We start from the raw sequence: 11,189 nt of genomic DNA, 5'->3' as shown, positions 1-11,189 counted from the left end.
AAATAAAAGAGGAGGTGGAGTTGCACTATATAATAGAGCACAACAATGATGAAAATCATCTTCAATGCATTTGGGTCAATATAAAAGGGGGGGGAAATGATATTGCCATAGGTCTATACTATAGGCCACCCAACCAAACAGAGGAAGTAGATGAACTTTTTGCTAGTCAGCTAACTAAGGTATGTAGGAAGCACATCACAGTAGTAATGGGGGATTTTAACTACCTGACATCAACTGGGAGACAAACTCTGCACCAAGTGGAAGATCCAACAGGTTCCTAACAAACCTAGCAGACAACTTTGTTTCCCAAAAATAGAGAAGGCGACAAGGGGATCAGCCATACTGGACTTAATTCTCACTAATAGAGATGAAATGATAGAAGGTGTTGAAGCTACAGGAACCTTGGGCAAGTGACCACGCAATATTGGAATTACATTACAAATACAAGTAGTAGAACAAAGTCAAACTAGAGTCTTGGACTTTAAGAGAGCTAATTTCAATAAACTTAGAGAGAGCTTGAGAAGGATTCAATGGATGAGAATCCTCAGGGGGGAAACGACTCAAGAAGCTTGGGAAATTTTGAAAAGTGAGATTATAAAAGCACAGTCTAACACAATACCAATGAAGAAGAAAAATAATAGATCTCAAAAGAAACCAGCATGGATGCATAAAGAACTATCTGACAAATTGAAAGACAAAAGGACAAATATAAAAAGTGGAAAGAGGGCAAATAACTAAGGCAGAATATCAGCAACAGCCGAGCCTGTAAAGATGAAGTGAGGAAAGCTAAGGCTCACAATGAACAAAAGGCTAGCGACAAAAGTAAAAATAACAAAAAGCTTCTTCCAGCATGTTAAAAACAAGAAAAAGTCAAGGAAACAATTGGCCCATTGCTGGGAGAAAGTGGCAAGAAGATGACAAGCAACAGGAGAAAGCAGATTTATTTAACTCATATTTTGCATCTGTCTTTACACAAAAGGAAAAAACAATCCAACCTATCAAAACAGCACTACAAAAACAGATTAGAAACACAAGTTAAAATAAGGAAGAAAATGGTAAGTGAACACCTGTCTACCCTAGACGAGTTCAAATCACCAGGACCGGATGGATTACACCCCAAGGTTCTGAAGGAACTGGCAGACGGATCTCAGAACCACTGAACTATATCTTTCAAAGATCCTGGAGCACAGGGAGCTGCCAGAGGACTGGAAAAGAGCTGATGTAGTTCCCATCTTCAAAAAGGAAAAAACAGATCCAGGAAACTACAGACCTATCAGTCTGACCTCAATACCGGGAAGATTCTGAAAAGATAATCAAGCAACTAATCACTGAACACCTAGAAGCAAACAAAGTAATAACCAAAAGCCAACATGGGTTTGTCAAAACAGATCATGCCAGACTAATCTTATCGCATTCTTTGACAAAATGACAAAATTAGTAGACCAGAGGAATGCTGTATATAATTTACTTGGACTTCAGTAAAGCATTTGATAAAGTAGACCATAACCTACTACTAGATAAAGTAGAAAAATGTGGGTTAGACAGCACCACCACCAGATGGATTCGAACTGGCTGACCAACCGACTCAACGTGTAGTCCTCAACGGAACTACATCCACATGGAGGAAGTATGCAGTGGAGTACCCCAAGGCTCTGTTTTAGGCCCAGTACTCTTCAACATCTTCATCAATGACTTGGACGAGGGATAGATGGGGAACTCATCAAATTTGCAGATGACACCAAGCTGGCAGGAATAGCCAACACTCCAGAAGATAGGCTCAAGTTACAGAAAGATCTTGACAGACTTGAACATTGGCTATCTAACAAAATGAAATTCAACAGTGAAAAAGTAAGGTTCTACATTTAGGCCAAAAAAAAAAATGCACCAGTACCGTATATGTGGTACCTTGCTCAATAGTAGTACCTGTGAGAGGGATCTTGAGTCCTAGTGGATAACCATTTAGATATGAGCCAGCAGTGTGCAGCAGCTGTTAAAAAGCCAACACAGTTCTGGGCTGCATAAACAGAGGATAGAATCAAGATCACGTGAAGTGTTAGTACCACTTTATAATGCCTTGGTAAGGCCACACTTGGAATATTGCATCCAGTTTTGGTTGCCACGATGTAAAAGATGTTGAGACTCTAGAAAGAGTGCAGAGAAGAGCAAAGATGATTAGGGACTGGAGGATAAAACATATGAAGAACGGTTGCAGGAACTGGGTATGTCTAGTTTAACAAAAAGAAGGACTAGGGAGACATGATAGCTGTGTTCCAATATCTCAGGGCTGCCACAAAGAAGAGTCGGGCTGTTCTCCAAAGCACCTGAGGGTAGAACAAGAAGCAATGGGTGAAACTGATCAAAGAAAGAAGCAACTTAGAACTAAGGAGAAATTTCCTGACAGTTAGAACAATTAATAAGTGGGCGACTTGCCTTCAGAAGTTGTGAATGCTCCAACACTGGAAATTTTAAGAAAATGTTGGATAACCATCTGACTGAGATGGTGTAGGGTTTCCTGCCTGGGCAGGGGTTGGACTAGAAGGCCTCAAAGTCCTTCCAACTCTGATGTTATGTTATGTTAACTCTATTACAGATATGTATTTTTACAGTCAAGTTTAGAATGATTTACATTGAGTTTAAAGCGGTTGTTGTCTTGCAATTAAACAGAAAAAGTCATTTACAGGTAAAATATTACTATGCATAATTTTGTATGCAATACCTACAAGCTACACAGTTCTAAGTTATCCAACCCGAGAATTTTGAGCCTAGTAGCATAAGGAATTCTACTCTGTACAGAAGAGTGCAAGACTTTTTCTGAAGTACTGATTGTACTGATGTCTGATATATTCTGGGATTCCAAACAGTTGAACAATACTCTAAAATTGATCTAGCGTAAGTTTTATAAGCTCTAATTAGCAATATCATGTTTCCAGGAAAAAAAGTTTCACAAAATTAAGTTTAGAACTCTTTATGCTTTTTTAGCAATGCTATTACAGTGAGCTTTGGAGCCTAAATCGTGAGGGATAAGTACACCTAGGTCCTTAACAAAGTGAGAGTCATCTGCTAATCAATGCCACCTAGCATACTTGACATTCTGATTACATTTACCAATATGTGACAGAGCATTTATTAATTGAAATTTGAAATTTGCCAAACAGATGACCATTCAGACACAGTCGAGATCATTTGCAAAACAACAATTCTTAGAATTGAATAATTTACTCATCGGCAAAAAAGAACACAATTGCTTTTTAGTTGATCATATAAATCGTTGATATAGAGCAAAAAAAAACGCTGCCATGCGGAACACCACTTAAATTATGCAGGATTAGACAGCGAGTTCCCTATTTTGACTTTCTACAATCTATCAGACAGGAAAGCAGCAATCCACTTAAGCAAAAGTCCAGAAATGCTCTAAGCGCTTAATTTCAACAGCAGTTTATCATGTACTACTGTATCAAAAGCCTTACAAAAATCTATGTAAATTGCATCAACAGTATCATGTTCTATTGATTGTGTTTTTGTTATGTTGAATTCTAGTATTTATTTATTTATTTATTTATTTATTAAATTTGTATACCGCCCTTCTCCCAAAGGACTCAGGGCGGTTCACAGCCAAGTAAAATAGACAATATATAAATACAATTAAAATACAGTTAAAAAACTTATTAAAATTGGCCACAATTAAAATTTAGAGCTAAAACCCATTTAAAACCCATAAATTTAAAACTAACCCAGCCAGCGAGATGAATAGGTAGGTTTTAAGCTCATGCTTAAAGGTCTGGAGGTCCGAAGTTGGCGAAGTCCTGGGGAGTTCGCTCCAGAGGCGGGAGCCCCACAGAGAAGGCCCTTCCTGGGCGCCGCCAGACGACACTGTCGCTACCGACGGCACCCTGAGGAGTCCCTCTCTGTGAGAGCGCACGGGTCGGTGAGAGGTATTCGCAGCAGCAGGCGGTCCCGTAAATAACCCGGCCCTATGCCATGGGCGCTTTAAAGGCGTTCACCAAAACCTTGAAGCGCACCCGGAAGGCCACAGGCAGCCAGTGCAGCCTCGGGATAGTGTCACTCGGGAGCCACGAGGGGCTCCTCTATCACCCGCAGCTGCGTTCTGGACTAACTGTAGCCTCCGGATGCCCCTCAAGGGGAGCCCCATGTAGAGAGCATTGCAGTAATCCAGGCGAGGCGTCACAAGGCGTGGTGACTGTGCACAAGGCATCCCGGTCCAGAAAGGGGCGCAATTGGCGCACCAGGCGAACCTGGTGGAAAGCTCTCCTGAGACGGCCGTCATGTTCATCAAAAGACAGCCGTTCATCCAGGAGAACGCCCAAATTGCACCCTCTCCATGGGGCCAATGACTGCTCCCGACAGTCAGCCGCGGACTCAGCTGACTGTACCGAGATGCCGGCATCCACAGCCACTCTGTCTTGGAGGATTGAGCTTGAGCCTGTTTCTCCCCATCCAGACCCCACGGCTTCCAAACACCGGGACAGCACTTGATAGCTTCATTGGGGTGGCCCGGTGTGGAAAAGTACAGCTGGGTGTCATCAGCGACAGCTGGTACCTCACACGAAACCACTGATGATCTCACCCAGCGGTTTATATAGATGTTGAACAGAAGGGCGAGACCGACCCGCGGCACCCCACAAGTGAGGCGCCTGGGTCGACCTCTGCCCGTCAACACCGTCCTCATGACTCGGAGAGATAGAGGAGAACCACCGATAAACGGTGCCTCCCACTCCCAATCCCCCCAACCGGCGCAGCAGGATACCATGGTCGATGGTATCGAAAGCCGCCGAGAGGTCTAATAGGACCAGGGCAGAGGAATAACCCCTGTCCCTGGCCCTCCAGAGATCATCCACCAACGCGACCAAAGCCGTCTCAGTGCTATAACCAGGCCGGAAGCCGGACTGGAACGGGTCCAGATAGACAATTTCCTCCAGGTGCAGGGAAACTGATATGCCACCACTCTCTACAACCTTCGCAATTAAGGCTTCTTGAGGAGGGGTTCTCACCACCGCTCTTTCAAGGCGGCCGGAAAGACTCTCCAACAAGGAAGCACTGTAATCCCTGGAGCCAGCCTCGTGTCACCTCCCGAGTGGCCAGCACCAGCCAGGAGGCACGGTCCAGTAAACACGCAGGTGATTCAATCTACCCAGCAACCTGTCCATGTCCTCGGAGTCACAGGGTCAAACTCATCCCAAACAGCATCACCAAGACCGCCTCAGACGCCCCATCCGAATCGCCACAATTTTGGTCCAGACCGTCCCTGTTGAACGATTTTATCGTATAGATAACCGTTAAACTCCTCAGCCCTGCATCGGGTCATCCCGCTCCCTGGTGAAGGAGGAGCGGTCACCCAAACAGGGCAGCTGGGCGGTTATCTGCGACGCACGAGGGAGGAGGCGAGTAACGCCGCTTTCCTCAATGCCACTAGGTAGGTCCTAGTAAAGGATCTAACTAGTGTCCGATCAGCCTCTGAACGGCTGGACCTCCAGGAACTCTCTAGGCGTCTTCTCCGCGTTTATCTCCCTCCTCGGAGAACCAAGGAGCCGGTTGGGATCTACGCCGGGTCAGAGGCCGCAAAGGCACGACACGGTCTAAAGCCCCAGCCGCAGCCCGTTCCCAGGCTGCAGCTAGTTCCTCTGTATGACATGGTCACTGTCAAGGTTCCTTCAACTTCAATTCCCTCTATCACTTCATCTGTGTTTGTAAGAATTAGGTCTAGTATGGCTGTCCTTCTCGTTCATTCCTCTACCTTTTGGACAACAAAGTTGTCAGCTAGGTTGGTCAAGAACCTATTCGATTTCTCATTTAGTGCGGAATTAGTCTTCCAACTGATGTCAGGTAATTGAAGTCCCCCATTAGTATTATAGTGTGTTTCCTACATATATTTCTTAGTTGGTTGGCAAAAAGGACACCTATTTTTTCTGCTTGGTTGGGTGGCCTATAATATACACCTATATGGTGATATTCTTCTTTTCTTTTATATTAATCCATATGCATTCTAGGAGGTTTTCTTCCTGGTTTCGTGCATTTCTGTAGCAATGTAGTGGTCCTTTACAAGGCCCTCCTCTTTTATGGGGTCTGGGGTTTTTTGAACAGTTTGTAACCTTCTATCAGTATCTTCCAGTCATGGGTTTCATCCCACCAAGTTTCTGTAATTCCAACTACCTTCATATCTACCTTCATATTAATAGTTCAAGTTCACTCTGTTTGTTCCCCAAACTTTGTGCATTTGTATATAGGCACTTGAGGTCTTTATATTGGTCTGTGGGTATGCTTCCTATGTTTCCTATTTGGTATTTGAGTTTGTCTTCCTTTCCATTCCTCCTTACCTCATTATTTGACTTGGTTTCTAAGGATTTCTGCTTGGAATTAGGTCCTGGAGATCCTAAAGATTGGTCATCCTCCCCCCTCAATTTTAGTTTAACTTCGATAAGTGGAGCAAGTCATTTTCCAAAAATATTCTTCCCAGTCTTCGTGAGATGCAGCCCATCCCTTGCCAAAAGCCTATCATGAAGGTAGTACAGACCATGATCCAGGAATCCAAAGGTTTTTTGGCGACACCAACCCTTTAGCCAGTTTACTTCTAGAATCCTTTGTTATCTTACCAGGTGTTGACCTTTCGTTGGCAGTACAGATGAGAAAAACTACTTGTGCATCTAACTCCTTAACTTTCTTGCCTAGATGCTTGTAATCTCTCAATATTGTGTTCAAGTTCTTTTTTGTTTCATTCATCCCGACATGTAGCAGTAGAAAAGGGTAGTAAACTGTGGGCTTTATCTCCACTTTGGTCTCATCTGTCTAAGGGACAGTGTTCCAGAAGTTTTGTGATTTGTTCAGATGTAACTTTGCAAATGCAAGCGTTGCTGCCATGTCCTTTTTAGAAATCAGAGGCTTTCTCCTGGCAACCCTACCAAACGAACCATACTTATTCAGTCTTTTTCTAATTGTACTGTCATGAACTTTAACACTTAACATGCTAAATGAGGCCTGTAGAGCCTGAGATGTAATGCTTGGGTTTTTTGTAATTTCTCTGAGCATTCCACTGTCTGAACTTGGGGTGACTTTGCTGGGACTCACATCGCAATGCTGAGACCAGGAAACTCCTACAACGGCTTTTATAGATATAGTCACATTTGCTGATGATAATTGATCAAGGGCATTTGATCAATAGCACTGGCTGCTCGTTGCCTCTTCCTATGGAAGAAGTAAGAGTGTTTTAGTTTTCATGTCTCTGTTATGGCTTTGTTTTTGTAAAAAAAAATGATGACATGGGTATAATGTGTCATCTGTTTTTGTTCATCTGACATTATAGTTACCCATTTTTAAGAACTGCTAAGGCCTGGATGATTTTTACTATGTCATGATATGTAAAATTATACAACACAAAGAGGGTGTACTTTCTTTTTGACATAATTGTATTTGAAACTTTTGCACATAAACTTTTGCAGGGCTGAGAATTTGTGACTGACCTAAGTCAACAAGTGAATTTCATGAATGAATGGATATTTGAACTTGGATCTCGGTAGTCAAATGTCACAATTAATGTAAGAGATTATTCTACCATTGTGGAATTGCTTTTTCATTGTAATGTATACTTTTTTCACATCTTCTGCAACCTTTTTACAAACAATAAAAGCTGCATTTTTATTTGAATCTTACAGACAAAGATGATGCTGATAAGATCACAGTGGACAACTGAGAATAACAAGCAACATTGAAAAGCAAAGCAAAAATAAAAATATTCTCCATTTTCTTCAGGAAAAACCACACAATTCACCTAGCAGGTGAAAGATAAAGGAAAGAAAATCAAGAACAGATTTCTAGCTGGAAAATGTAGAGTATGTGGAACTCAGTGATAGGTTATACAAAACGGTCAGGGGAGATTATTTTTCCATTTCAGAAAAAGAGGGAAATATCTGGAAGTCAGTGTGGAGGAAAAGCTGAATTGGATAGTTACATAGGGCAGATAGTAATGCAGGTCTTGCCCTGGAAGAAAGAAAAGGGCTTAAATTAAAGCACCCCTAAACAAGGGATCACACATATTTTTGACCTTCTCAAGAATATCAGTGGTGAAAAAGCTGCATAGATGTGCCTATTGTGAGAAAAGCAAACTTCTAATCACAAGAGATTATGCAGGGGAGAATCCACTCTGGAGAAAAGCAAATACAAATGATCTGATTGTGATAAAAGCTCAGGTCAGAACAGCTCCTTTTTCGTTAATGGAAAGACCCACACAGGAGAGATGCCCTACAAGTGCTCCCAATGTGGTAAATCCTTTAGCGAAAATGGCAACTTGCTGATACACCAGAGGACCCACATGGGAGCGAAGCCGTATGACTGTCCCGATTGTGGGAAACATTTCATTGGAAATTCCGACCTTGTGAGACACCTGAGGACACACACAGGAGAGAAACCCTTTGAATGTCCTGATTGCGGGAAAAGTTTCAGTCACAATTCCAATCTGATAAGACACCAGAGAACTCACACAGGAGAGAAACCCTTTGAATGTCCTGACTGTGGGAAAAGATTTCGTCAGAGTTCCTGCCTGGTGAATCATCAGAGGACTCACACAGGAGAGAAACCCTTTGAATGTCCTCTTTGTGGGAAAAGTTTCAGTCGGAATTCCCGCCTAGTGAGACACCAGAGAACTCACACAGGAGAGAAACCCTTTGAATGTCCTGACTGTGGGAAAAGTTTCAGTCACAATTCCTGCCTCGTGATTCATCAGAGGACTCACACAGGAGAGAAACCCTTTGAATGTCCTGACTGTGGGAAAAGTTTCAGTCACAATTCCTGCCTCGTGATTCATCAGAAGACTCACACAGGAGAGAAACCCTTTGAATGTCCTGACTGTGGGAAAAGTTTCAGTCAGAATTCCTGCTTGGTGAATCATCAGAGGACTCACACAGGAGAGAAACCCTTTGAATGTCCTCTTTGTGGGAAAAGTTTCAGTCGGAATTCCCACCTGGTGAAACACCAGAACTCACACAGGAGAAACCCTTTGAATGTCCTGATTGTGGGAAAAGTTTCAGTCATAATTCTAACTTGGTAAGCCATCAGAGAACTCACACAGGAAAGAAACCCTTTGAATGTCCTGATTGTGGGAAAAGTTTCAGTCAGAATTCAAGCCTGGTGATTCATCAGAGGACTCACACAGGAGAGAAACCCTTTAAATGTCCTGATTGCGGGAAAAGTTTCAGTCACAATTCCAATCTGATAAGACACCAGAGAACTCACACAGGAGAGAAACCCTTTGAATGTCCTCTTTGTGGGAAAAGTTTCAGTCAGAATTACAAGCTAATGAAACACCAGAGGATTCACACAGGAGAGAAACCCTTTGAATGTCCTGATTGCGGGAAAAGTTTCAGTCAGAATTCCTATCTGATAAGACACCAGAGAACTCACACAGGAGAGAAACCCTTTGAATGTCCTGACTGTGGGAAAAGTTTCAGTCAGAATTCCTGCTTGGTGAATCATCAGAGGACTCACACAGGAGAGAAACCCTTTGAATGTCCTCTTTGTGGGAAAAGTTTCAGTCAGAATTATGACCTAGTGAAACACCAGAGAACTCACACAGGAGAGAAACCCTTTGAATGTCCTAATTGTGGGAAAAGTTTCAGTCGGAATTCTGACTTGGTGATCCATCAGAGGACTCACACAGGAGAAAAACCCTTTGAATGTCCCGATTGTGGGAAAAGTTTCAGTCAGAATTCCAGTCTGGTGAAACACCAGAGAACTCACACAGGAGAGAAACCCTTTGAATGTTCTGATTGTGGGAAAAGTTTCAGTCAGAATTCCCACCTGGTGAGTCATCAGAGGATTCATACAGGAGAGAAACCCTTTGAATGTTCTGATTGTGGGAAAAGTTTCAGTCAGAATTATAGCCTGGTGGAACATCAGAGAACTCACACAGGGGAGAAACCCTTTGCATGTGTTGAGTGTGGGAAAAGTTTCAGTCACAATTTCAACCTGGTAAGACATCAGAGAACTCACACAGGATAGAAACCCTTGGAACGTCCTAATTGTGGGAAAAGTTTCAGTCAATTCCACCTGGTGAAACACCAGAGGACTCACACAGGAGAAACCCTTTGAATGTCCTGAGTGTGGGAAAAGTTTCATTAAAAATTTCCACCTCGTGAGACACCGGATGCCTCACACGGGAGAGAAATCCTTCAAATATCCTGTCTATGGATGATCATCAGGTATAAATCTTCCCTTATTTCCTACAAGGAAATCCACATGAAGGAAACATTGATGGGTTTAGAGAAGGGTTGAATTTCATTTCTAATCTCTCATTAGGAATATAGGTGATTAATTGATTATTTTAATTTTGGCGTCATTCTTTTTACTTAAACATGTCTCAGGATTAGACTTGTAGGTGAATGAAAATGAAAAAGGGCTAACTACCTGTTTCTGGTTAGCAACAGCAGTTTTTGGATATTTCATTTTTGCAGAAGTAATGGAATTCCTCAAAAAGGCTTTTGGGTGGTGTTTTTTGTATATTGCTTGTGGAATTTCCAAAGGTGGACTTTCCATCTTCTACCTTGGTGTCCTCCAGATTTTGAGTCCCAGAATTCCGCAGCCATCATATTAGTAGTCTTCTAGATACAATTGTAATGGGACCTGCCAATTATAGTTGCATGTTGCAATGGTGGTTAAGCGAGATTGCCTTGCTTAAGCCTCCCCATCTCCTTCTCTCCCTGATGAAGCTGTTAAAAATATTAAAAATATGAATATAAAAATATTCAAGTCATTAAGAAATATTCAAGTCATTAAGTAGAACAGTGACTACCTCAGGGTTGCAGGAATGTCTTGGAGATCTACTACACCAACTTTTGGGTCCCTACAGACCTTTCCCTCCCTACAGTGTCCCCACAGGCATTTCCTACTCCCACTGGAACCCTGCGATCATTAGGGCTTACTCCCACCTCACCAGGCATCACAACCTCCTTCTCTCCCTGATGAAGCTGTTAAAAATATTAAAAATATGAATATAAAAATATTCAAGTCATTAAGAAATATTCAAGTCATTAAGCAGAACAGTGACTACCTCAGGGTTGCAGGAATGTCTTGGAGATCTACTACACCAACTTTTGGGTCCCTACAGACCTTTCCCTCCCTACAGTGTCCCCACAGGCATTTCCTACTCCCACTGGAACCCTGCGATCATTAGGGCTTACTCCCAC

At 42.6% G+C, this 11,189-nt stretch overlaps 1 pseudogene; it reads left to right on the top strand.

Annotated features, from left to right (window-relative positions):
- The window catches only part of LOC131193108 (zinc finger protein 658B-like), a 172,399-nt pseudogene extending 161,448 nt beyond the window's left edge, over nucleotides 1–10,951 (top strand).
- The last annotated feature ends 238 nt before the right edge of the window (nucleotides 10,952–11,189 follow it).

The sequence above is a fragment of the Ahaetulla prasina genome, chromosome 2, assembly GCF_028640845.1.
Source record: "Ahaetulla prasina isolate Xishuangbanna chromosome 2, ASM2864084v1, whole genome shotgun sequence".
NCBI classification, from domain to species: Eukaryota; Metazoa; Chordata; class Lepidosauria; order Squamata; family Colubridae; genus Ahaetulla; species Ahaetulla prasina.
Note: the sequence above shows the minus strand (reverse complement) of the source record. Positions and strands in the feature narration are given on the sequence as shown.